The following is a 12,721-nucleotide window of genomic DNA, read 5'->3' as shown; positions in this document are numbered from 1 at the left end:
CAGAGTTCACAAGGAAAGTACCTGCCACAACATCGGGCGCAGCGCGGACCTCCTCCGCAGTCAGCTGAAAGGCTCTCCCACGAGCCCTCGGGGCCTCGACCTTCACCGGTCGAGTCTCAGTAGCCCTTGTAGCAGGTGCAGATCCCTAAAGAAGCTGAGGGCACTCGACCTTCCGATGGCCTGTCTGGTTGCAATGAAAGCAAACCATAAACCCCTTGGGGCAATCCCTGGCGATGTGCCCCTCCTTGCCACACTTGTAGCAAGCACCAGATCGACATGTCCCCTCATGACCCTTGCCGCACTTTCCGCAAGTGCGGCCCTTCGGACCTCCCGTCCTCGAATCGGCGGACTTAGTCTGCTTGGCTGCCGGCTGAGACTGAGTCGGCCGCCGGTCCACCCGCTGAGACTCGGCCTCCTCCCTGGCCTGGGTCTCCAATTCGATCTCGCGCTTCCTGGCATTCGCCTGAAGCTCAGCAAAGGTATGATAGGTGGAGTTTGACACAAACTCCCGGATATCCCTCCTCAAAACACATAAGTACCGGCTCATCCGAGCCTGCTCTGTGGACACCAGATCGGGGCAGAACATCGCCCTCTCATGAAACTTCCGCGTGATCACCGTAACCGAATCAGTACCCTGCTTGAGGGTCAAGAACTCCTGAACCAATCGTTCCCTCTCCACCGGGGGAACATACTCGTCTCTGAACATAGAGGTAAACCTCTCCCATGTCACTGCTGAAATCTCTGCCAAAGTGAAGTTCGCCGTCACGAACTTCCACCAATCCTTCGCTCCCAGACGGAGCTGGTTCAAAGCGAACCGTACCCTCAGATGCTCCGGACATGAACAAGTGTAGAAGCACCCCTCAATATCAGCGATCCACCTCATCGCAGCAATCGGATCCTGCGTCCCATCAAACTCAGGTGGCTTCGTGTTGCTGAACTCCCGAAACAGCAACGAGTCACCCCCCTGTGGCCTGGCAGCGGCCACAGCTGCGGTAGCTGTAGCGGCTGCAGCCTCAGTCAATGCGGCGTACCGCTCATCAAAAGTCTCCATCAAGGTGGTCTTAATAGACCCAAACATCTCCGGAATCTCAGCCCGGATCGTTGCAGCCACCTCCTCATGAATCATCTGACGAATCTCCTCGTCACTCACACCGCTCGTACTCGGTCTGTGGCGTGGTCCAACCATGATGTCTCTGAAATACAACATAAAACTATCAGAGACTCCATCGAGTATAATCGCACTCGATAACGCAACCCTACTCAGTCTCCGATATCTAGGGATTCTTACTTGGGTTTCCCCCTGACCCGGTGTCTTCGGTAGTACGGGCCCAATACTACCGACCACACCGCATCAACATTCATCCCAAGTCTTCCTCCCCAAACCCCGGATAGTGAGTACTCTACTTTTGTTATGCACTATCTACCTGCACGCTATCAAAGCATCTCGTACCGACAAACTTTCCTAGACTAAGGCATCACAAATCAGGCCACTCTAGTCCTATCATGAATACCTAGTCTTCTAGCATGCATAACAATTCATATCATATCAGATCTCTTAACATAACATTGTAAGATATTTTGGGGATCTTTACCGTTCGGGCGCTGACTGATCGTACACACTGCTTCATTCTTGCTTACCACAAAATCATTTATAAAAGTTTATGCCTTTATTTAAAAAGTTTTCCTCAAATCCTCAGTTTGAGTTCAGTTACGCCCGAAGGTGCACCCGAATCCCTCAAACCAAGGCTCTGATACCAATTTGTAACAACGTAAATTTCAAACAAATTTTTCATTTCAAAATAAAGTGTTTTCATTCAAAACAAGGCATAAACATCCCATGTGTCATAACAGAATACAAATCATATGAATCCCAAGATCACAAAACATCTATCAGTGTGTACAGATCACGCCGGCGCCTTCCCACGGTCCTCGCTAGTACCTGAAACACATACACAACAACTGTAAGCATAATTGCTTAGTGAGTTCCCCAAAATACAACTTACGCACATACGCCTTTCCAGGCCCTGACCTTCCGGTCCATGTGTCTCAGGGGACTTCCGTCCCTGTTGGGTAAACCTTCCGGTCCTACCCACGCCAACCTTACGGTCCACATTACACGCCTTCCGGCCCATAACATAATGCCTTCCGGCCCACATAACATACATAGCACGTATAACAATTAACTTATCACATATAGCACATATATCACATATCATATCCGACCTTCCGGTCACACAGTCAAACCCTTCCGGGTACAGTATAGTGAGAAGACTCACCTCGTGAATATCGAAAACTAGTAAATCCCGAAGTCACTCGTGCTCGATCCGCCGAGCTACAATCTCCCTATAACATCATACATCTTTTATTAATACTTTAATCTTCTAAGTTTGACTATCCCTAAGAAGTCAAACATAGGTCAACTCTGGTCAACGGTCAACGGTCAACGATCAACTTGACCGGACTCGGCGAGTGCACAAGGGCAACTCGGCGAGTCTAGACGTATTCGTCAACTCCCTAGGATTCCCTTCTTACTCGTCGAGTGCTTCCCCTGACTCGACGAGTTCCACCTGGGAGAGTCGTGGGGCCACCCCGACTCAACTCGCCGAGTCTCAAGAACAACTCGGCGAGTCCCAGCTCGACTCAGTCCACCTGTCGACCCTTTCTAACTCGTCCTGACTCACTGAGTCAACCATAACTCGGTCAGGACTACACACTGGGTGTCCTCAAGGACAATCTTCAAGCGACTCGTCGAGTCTGTTCATCAGACTCGGCGAGTCCATGCCATGCACCAGCTAAAACTGGCTTTTGCGGTCAGATCCGTTCCATCCATTCATAGATCTGGCCTTCCCAAGCTTATTTGTCACATAAAGTCTCAGTCTTGGTTGCCATGCAATGCGTACAAGGCTTATTTTGGGGAAACAACCTCTAATATGACCACCTTAGCTTCTAACTCAAAAGGATGGACATAAAGCTAGTCATATGGGGTCTCCTGGACCTGCTAAGGCCCAGATCTAGGTTCCATATCTCCATGGAACCTTTCATACTTCCAATTTAAGCCAAGAAATGCAAGAAGAAACCCTAAATTTGACACATCAACACAAAACATGAAGTTTGGGTCTGAAAGTTACCTCAAGAAGACTCCCTTGATGAATTAGCAACAGATCCAAGCTCCCCAACTCCTCAAGTTTGATCCTCTCCCTCCTGGAATTCCGGGCTGTTACATCAAAGAGTTCAAGAATGAAGTGGAGAATCAATTGGGTAGGAAAATCAAGATGCTTCGATCCGATCGAGGAGGAGAGTACATAAGTCTTGAATTCCACGATTATCTCAAGGAGTGTGGAATAGTTTCACAATTGACGCCACCTAGGACACCACAATTTAATGGTGTGGCAGAAAGGTGTAATTGAACCTTATTGGATATGGTTCGCTCTATGATGAGTCGTGCTTCACTACCTATCTCTTTTTGTGGGTATGCCTTAGAGACTGCCGCCCATATCCTTAACCGAGTCCCTACTAAGAAGGTTGCCAAAACACCTCACGAGATGTGGACAGGGAAATCTCCCTCGTTAGCACATATCAAGGTTTGGGGTTGCGAGGCTTTCGTAAGACGAGATATTCACGACAAGCTCGAACCTCGTAGTGAGCGATGTATTTTCATCGGCTACCCGCAGAAATCCTTTGGATATCTCTTCTATAGACCGAAGGACAATGTTGTCTTTGTTGCGAGGAGAGGAGTTTTCCGAGAGCGAGAACTCATAGGCCAAGGAGATAGTGGGAGGCAAATCGAGCTTGAAGAGATTCAAGAGTCGATAGATGAAGGAACCTCTACCCCTGGCACTCAACCAGAGGAGGAAACTCCGGTTGAAACGATTGACGAGTCCTTACCTCTTAGACGTTCCGAAAGAGTTAGAGTTCAACCCCAGTTTTATGGTTTTTATATTACTACCGAAGGGGACACGTATATTAGTGATGGTACACTAATAAACCTTGATGAACCTAATAGCTATAAGGAAGCCATGGCAGGCCCGGAGTCTGCAAAATGGAAAGAGGCAATGGATAGCGAGATCCAATCCATGTATGATAACCAAGTTTGGAATTTGGTAGATAATGTGCCCGGACATAAGACCGTTGGGTGCAAATGGATCTTCAAGAAGAAGACCGGCATGGATGGAAATGTACACACATATAAAGCGCGATTGGTTGCGAAGGGCTTTACTCAAACTCCCGGAGTTGACTATGATGAGACCTTCTCACCAGTTGCGAAGATAAAATATAAAGCGCGATTGGTTGCAAAGGGATTGACTCAAACTCCCGGAGTTGACTATGATGAGACCTTCTCACCAGTTGCGAAGATAAAATCTATTAGAGTGATGCTAGCTATTGCCGCATTTCATGATTATGAGATTTGGCAAATGGATGTCAAGACCGCTTTCCTTAATGGAAAGTTGGCTGAGGATGTTTACATGGCTCAGCCAGTGGGGTTTGTGGATCCGAAGCATCCGAATAGAGTGTGTAAGCTTGAGAATTCCATTTATGGACTTAAGCAAGCGTCTCGCAGATGGAATCTTTGCTTCGATGAGAAAGTCAAAGAGTTTAGATTTGTACGAAGCGAAGATGAATCGTGTGTATATGTCAAAGCCAGTGGGAGTATAGTTAGCTTTCTTGTTTTATATGTCGATGACATATTACTCATAGGAAACGACTTCCCGACTCTGCAGGAGGTTAAGTCCTAGCTCGGGAAGTGCTTCGCTATGAAGGACCTCGGAGAGGCTTCTTACATTTTGGGAATAAGGATAGTAAAAGAAAGAAGTAAGAGACTAATAGGACTTAGTCAGAACACTTACTTAGAGAAAGTACTAAAATGTTTTACTATGGAAAACTCAAAGAAGGGAGAATTACCGATACAAAGTAATGCCAAGTTGAGTAAGACTCAAAGTCTGAGTACCGAAGTTGAAATGGCAGAAATGAGCAGAGTACCATACGCTTCCGCAGTTGGCTCAATCATGTATGCTATGACTTGTACTCGCCCTGATGTAGCCTTTGCTTTGAGCATGGTTAGCAGATATCAAGGGAACCCTGGCAGAGCCCATTGGATTGCGGTGAAGAATATCCTTAAGTACCTTCGGAGAATGAAGGATTGGTTCTTAGTCCTCGGAGGGAGTGATGACTTGAAGATGCGAGGGTATAGTGACGCCAGCTTTCAGACCGACAGGGACAACTACCGTTCGCAGTCGGGCTGGGTCTTTACCCTGAACGGAGGAGCAGTGACTTGGAAAAGTTCCAAGCAGGAAACCATAGCTGATTCAACATGCGAATCAGAATACATTGCAACGAGCGAAGCGTCGAAGGAGGCGATATGGTTGAAGAACTTCATTGGTGATCTTGGAGTTGTACCCGCCATAAAGGAGCCCATGGAGATTTTCTATGATAATGAAGGAGCAGTTGCCTTGACCAAGGAACCGAGAGATCATGGTAGATCTAGACATATCGACAGAAAATATCACTTTATTAGACATCATGTAGAAGAAGGACAACTCGTAGTGAAGAGGATATCATCAGAAGATAACCCAGCAGATCCGCTTACGAAGGGACTGAGTAGGGTTAAGCACTTGCAGCATGCTAGGAGTATTGGGTTGAAGGATGATATTAGCATAGATTAAATAGTATTAGAAACGTGTAATAGATAAATGTAATTAACATTTGATGATTAAATAAAGGATTTTTATTTATGAGTAATGTTACTGTCTTATGTTAATTGTTTAACTATTGTTTCTCTTTGCATGTTTTGACTTCCAGAATAATTGAGTTTATTAAGAATAATCGAATTATTCAAATTGTCCACAATCGTTCATATGTTGGAAGTAGATATGAATGAATATTGTCATGAACTGGTGTGTAGATTGTCTAAATGGTATTAGACATAGCAAAAGATTGTTGCGACGTTCATGAGTGCTTATGAACTGGTTTTGAGCATTGGAACAAACCCGCGCTTGCTGGAATCACCTTATGAAATATGATATAAAAGGGTGATCGCAAGACGATAATATCATATAGTCTTAACCTAGATATATGGTTTGTTCTTTGTTAATTGGTTGTACATTGATAATGCGAAAACGCATCAGTAACTCGATGTTATAAAACGCATTGTTGTGTATAGTTGGTTAATGAATAAGTAAATGCATATAAGTCGAAGTTTATCTGTAACTTTTATCCTAAGAAGGTAAAAGCGATATCTCGGCCGCTCGATGATTTGATTTGACTTATGTGTCGCGCCCAGTCAGAACTGAATTGATGTGTTCGATTAAGTTCTATGTCGAATAAATCAGGGATCGAGAAACCTAAATGCTTGACTAATCATTCCATAGAATTGTCAGCATGATATCTAACAGAGGACTGTACGGTCCCTTATCTAAAGGACAAGATTGATTAGATCAGAGTTTGACAGCATCTTTGAGAGCTACGATTGCAAATCAGATTGTACTTGTGCATATAGTTACTAGACTTATCCAAGTGGGAGATTGTTGGAATAGTGTCTAAGGCTGCAACTATATTAGGCAAGTATTTGACCCGTTTGTGCATGGTCCTTTTGGGTTGCCTTCACCATAGAAACTTGATAGGATGATTTATTATGAGAGAATAAATATTGTTTATATATTATGAGAATAATATAAGGAATAATAATATTGTTATTTGATTAATATAAGTCATAGATTAATTAGTATTAATTTGGTGACTTAAAGAGATTAATTAAATAATAGGGTATAAACTGCCAATTGTTTGATAGTTACACTTTGGGCTGTAAATCCTTCTTGGATAGAAGACGGACGAATTCTAGGGCTTGGGATAGCCTCAAATTCGTCCAAGGCTTATCTTAGGGAAGGAATTGGATTGCTTTAAGGAAAGATTATCCAACTAGGGTTTAAGGGTGAGACCCTAGGAGCCTACAAGTATAAATAGACCCCTAGAGCAAGGGGATTCGACAATTCTTCAAAAGAAAGAAAACCCTGGCCGAATTTCTTCCCTAACCTCTCTCTCAAATCATCCTCTTTGCTAGTTGGTGTTTGTAAGCCATTAGAGGAGTGACAATTGTGACTCTAGAGCTCCAAGACAACAAGATCAAACAAGAGATTCAAAGGTAAACTTCTAGATCTGATTTTGTATTGTTCTTATACCTAATTAGTCATTAGAAGTCTTGGATTCAAAGCATGTTTAATTAGAGAAACCTAGATCCAAGCATTAGGGTTTTGCATGCGCACATAGGAAAGTTCTTATGGCTAAAACCCATCAATAATACCATTCTACCTCAAAAATTTTGAACCCTAAGGAAAACCCTAGAATCACTTGGGCCCATCGCCATCTCGTGGTTAATTATTTTTCACGCCATGGTCCATCTCAAATTCTTTTAATCAAGTCTTGTAGTTGTTGGTGTTCGAGGAGCTTTGAGATCTATGAAGTTTTTGCATTTTGGGTTCGATCCCAATAAAGGAAATCTACATTGGGTTCTTTAGTTCGATCAATTGGATATACAAAATAAATCCAAGAAGAACACAAAGCTATGATTACCTATTTATGTCCTTTAATGTTGCATAGATTTGTTTAAGTTAGATCTACAAGTTTTGAGTCTATAGATAAAAAAAAAGTTGTTTCCATTGTCCTTATTTGGTCTTTAACTAGGCTCGAAACCAATGAATGGTATCATTGCGTTTGGTTAACTCAAGTCTATTGCACTCAGACTTTGTTTTTGATTGTATATTAGGGTTTTTATTTATCGTATTTATGTATTTTAATCGTTATAAATAATCTACAAATTTGCCTTGTTAAAATTGAATTTGTATATTCTTGATGAAACGACTTTCAGTTCGTTCTGTCTGTTCGCCACGTCATGACTATTCCTCCACCACATCGTGACCAGTTCTCCAATACATCATGGTTCCTGCTAATGCTGAAACCAAATTGCGACTGCCTTGTTGCCATGTCATGGTTCCTACCTGGACATGTCATGGTATGCTGTTGGAACTTAAATTAGTATTTAATAAATTTCTTGTTTTATGTGTCTGACGACATGGTTTGCCATTCCCCAAGTCGTGGAACCTGAGTTCTAGATTTATAAATTTGTTCCTTGTTTTTGGTTGCTTCATACATTTTCAATTGTCAAAAACACATACAAACTAGCCTTTTATACTAAAAGATAAAAGTAAATTTCATTTATTTATAAGATAAATTAAAAGAAAAAAGATTTCGACTTTAATAATTTAATTATTTACTTACATCTTTTGCTTGGTCAATAGAATTAAAATACATAAAATTTAAAAATATTTAAATTCTAAATGTGTGTGTGTGTGTATATATATATATATATATATATATATGTGTGTGTGTGTGTGTGTATAGTAAAATCGTATTTATACCTATCACACTATAATACAAACATTTCATCCTCATGTGTTTCTTAAATGTGCATTGTTAGTCTTACCATAACTAGGATCGCCTACTTTAATGTTATAAAGAAGGTTTTACGTAGTTCTCTTTGACTCCTAATGAGGGTGGATTTTAAGTGGCATTTAGTTCTCACCACCTTCTTGCGTTGTAAGTAGAGTTACCAAAAGGGTTTGATAGGACAATTGTGCAAAGTTAAAAGTATTAAATTAATAAGTAGTAAAAAATATCATTTTGTAATAATGTGAATTTTATGCTTCCCATGGAAATTATGCATTTTGGTATATTCTTTTTGACATAAGCGTTTGTGGTTAACCGGCTCGTCAAGAGAACAATATAGTCAAAGAAAGGTATATAGTGATGATGATTCTCAAGCACTACTTGAACCGAATCTCATAGTAATTTCACTTGGTCGATTATACATTTGGATTCTTGATTCATGCATAATCCAGTCATGAATTCTAAATGAGCTTAACATCTTATTGACATAAGTTAATAAATCTTGTTTCTATGAATCTCATAGAGATTGAGATCGACAATAGTTTGTCCTCGTAATAACTTTATTGTGTAATTTTCAACTAATCCACCTTGCATAGTGAATCCAAATATGGATCCTAACCTTTTGTTTAATTATTTGATAAAGGGTAATTATATGAAAAAGGTTTCTTAAACAAACTAATTGTGTTTCTTTTTCTTAAATAGATGGTCTTTGGTTCTAGTGTCACTCTCCCTCCTGCACCATTCGCTTCATCAAACTTCTCACTACTCCAACTCCTCTCGTGAGATAAGCTCATTAGTCAATATTACCATGATTTGATTTGTAACCTGAGGATCACTCTGAGGTAAGAGAAAATGGAGTATGTCTTGGTCGAGAATCTGTATGAGGAGCTTCCCGACAATGCAACTAAAGAAGAGATTTCTAAACATGAAAATCATCGATATCACTTTATCGAGTTCCCATGTTTGAAGGAAACCATGTTCACGATCGCAAGCCAACAATCAAACAATAACGTGGCAAAAGATCATGCTCATGTTTCTGATTCAACTATTTTCCAAGTCTCCTTGAGTAAAATATTCTATTTAAAAAAAAAGTTTAGAAAAATCTCTCAGTCCTCAATTTAAGTTCAAACACACTGTAAGTCATGCCCAAATCCCTCATACCAAGACTATGATACCAACTTGTAACATCCAAAAATTTCAAAGAGATTTTTCAATTAAAAACACGTTAACCGATTAAAACCTTTAACTTAAAAACAATAAGTGACATTCATTTTTCTGAACCATAATGTTATCAGAGTTGAATTACAAGAAAACGAAAATCATTATCTTTGATGTGTGTGTAGAGTCTTGCCGAACTCTTCTCGTGAACAACCTGCAAATATATTTTATCTATAATTGTAAGCATAAATCTTAATGAGTTCACAGATATACCACATATTCCATCATGGGCGATGATTGGAGCATCATGTTAGGAGGTAGATGAGTTGCCACGAGTAGTCACTTGGATACTACTGACGAGCATCCCTGATGTGACTCACGAGGAGACATGACAATTTAACCTATTGTTACCGATATGTGAGACCTTACTTCTACGCTATGATTTAGCTCCAGATTGTTTCCACCTTGACCTTAAAACATAACCTAGGATATCTCTTTTACCCAAAAACCTTTTCTTTAGTTAAATTAGAAGCATGACCTCGATCTTTTACCACATTATTGTTAGCTTGAGATCATTAACATGGTTTCCTTCAAACATGGGAACTCAATAGAGTGATATCGATGATTTTCTTGTTTAGAAATCACCTCTTTGGTTGCATCATCAGGAAGCTCCTCACCCACTTGTACTAGTGATCTTCTCAAGTATACCATCATCTTACAATTTCCAGATTACTAACATGTCTCATGCCCAACCATCAACATTAATTTTTCATGCTCGATCAAAGATTGCTTCTTTAAATGAATCTCTCCTATAATTTTGAATCCTCTTGAACCTTATCGATTTCATACATGTGTTTGAGTCCTTATCAATATTACTGACATTCCTATCATTATAAAGGATTTAATCATCTTATGCCACATGTCGAACGTATAACTTAACCTTTGACCTCTACAAAAGGTGTGGAACTCCATCTACACAATAAAGCGTTTTACAAACAGTTTTTCATGTCCTCTATTTTCGAGGAAAATCACCGGTACTCGACATGTACTCACCTTAGTATTTAGGTACGGCTAGCTACACTAATCCACTAATTCCTTACTTCTTTATCTTCCATCAAAAACATATTTCACATCTACTATTTTATTTATCATCAGTACAATACTTTTCAACCATTTCATATAGCTTACTAGACACTTCCTAACCATGTAAATTATATTTCTCGTTAAAAACAACCAACATGCTTTAACTTAGCACTTTTCTTCAAAACTCAATTTAACCATCGTTGGTTTTAATCTTGTTATTACATTTTTATTCCAAATCTATTTCAATGGATAGATGTGCTTTTAAGTGCATATAAAATAATTTAAACATTATAACTATCTTGTCACATTTTCAAAAACTTAAAAACATTTTCTTTTTTAAAAATGTTTAAATTCTATGTTATAAAACATAAACCTATGACGTCGATGTTCATGTTATGTGTAAAAGCTTCATTAGATTTATCAAACCGCTTTTATTTTAACTCTATTGACCACTTTCTCAAGTAGCCACTTTACTTTACTTAAATGAGTTTTCTCGAAAGCCAGCATGATGTTTTTACTACCTTCTACTCCAGACATGTTTATGAGACATCACGATGCTTACATTTTCAAACATACTTCATTTGATTATTTTGTTTTGAAAATCGTTTTTTAATCTATAAAGTTTCTAAATAAATTTAAAACGTTGCAAAACTTAGTATAAACTTTTAAATTTCCATTGACGCACATTCAACAAGGTATAATTACTCTTTTAAAGATATTGAGTCATTACCATATCTGTTATAACCATTGTTGGACTCCAGTATAAAGAGTCAAAACTATCAAAATTTCAATCACCATTTTTAGTGCTTCTTCTTTTTCACAAATGAAGTTTAACTTAATAGATAACTCATGGATTTTTAGCTAATCTTAACCAACACTTTAAAACTTCCACATGCCTATTTAATCATCAACATGCATCAAGGATTTAGAGTTCTAAATATATCTCAACCTACTTTTAAATCTAGTTACATATATTGTCCTTAAAATTGTAACAACAACAATTGTTGTTGCTGCTACCTTCCTTTTTGTTCCCCTGCATCTGATTCCTTGCTGTCTATCTTATTTGAGATCTCACACATCTATAATAATAATAAAAAGACATGGTCTAACTTTGTTTTTGCCTATTTTGCTTCCCTTGGTAAGTTGTTCGTACGCATACAGACTAGAAGTCTACCTTTTCGTTCTGAGCGATTAGTACGTGTATAGTCATGAGGCATGATTTTGACTTGGTTAACCTTGATATACTCAAACACACCTCTTTTCATATACATTTTGTTTTTATTATGAAATCTACCATAAGCGAGTAATCCTTATTTGCATTGTTCTTTTGTTCTAAATTTAGAAATTTGATTAAAAATGATATTTTATTGTATCTCCCTTACAATTATTACACAAGATGAATACCCTGATGCTTATCATTTTTCTAAATCCTGAAAATAGTTGTGAAGAGTTATATTCTTCTCATGTTTCTTCTTTTCTTTATAAATATAGAAATTTTTTGTAACGCCTCAAATCTCAAACAAAATTTTCATTTTTAATTCACCAAACATTATTCATAAATCCAAGTCAACATATAATTTTAAATCTTTATCAGAACAACATTAGTTTATCCTAAAATCCACAAGACAACATAAGTCGGCGAATGTGCACAATCATGCCTCCGCCTTCCCGAAATCTACAAAAGTACCTGAAACACATTTAAATCAACATTATAAGCACAAAGCTTAGTGAGTTCCCCAAAATACCACATACACAGATAATTAGCCTCTCATGGCTATATCTTAATAAGGACCCTCCGGTCATGTATCTCAGTGAAGACCCTCCTGTCTCACGTCACGATATGGATGCTCTAGTCATAACTCAATATATACACAGATTAATATAACAGTATAAGTCAGAAAGACAGAATGCATAATAATAAATATCTCAGTATATGTCACAACTAGGAATTTGAATGTTTGTAACAACAACAATTATATCAAATGTGAACCAACAATGTGAAAGCATGTATGATGGTTATGTAATAACAACAAAACTTCAATCA

Source organism: Lactuca sativa, chromosome 5, assembly GCF_002870075.4.
Source record: "Lactuca sativa cultivar Salinas chromosome 5, Lsat_Salinas_v11, whole genome shotgun sequence".
NCBI classification, from domain to species: domain Eukaryota; kingdom Viridiplantae; phylum Streptophyta; class Magnoliopsida; order Asterales; family Asteraceae; genus Lactuca; species Lactuca sativa.
Note: the sequence above shows the minus strand (reverse complement) of the source record.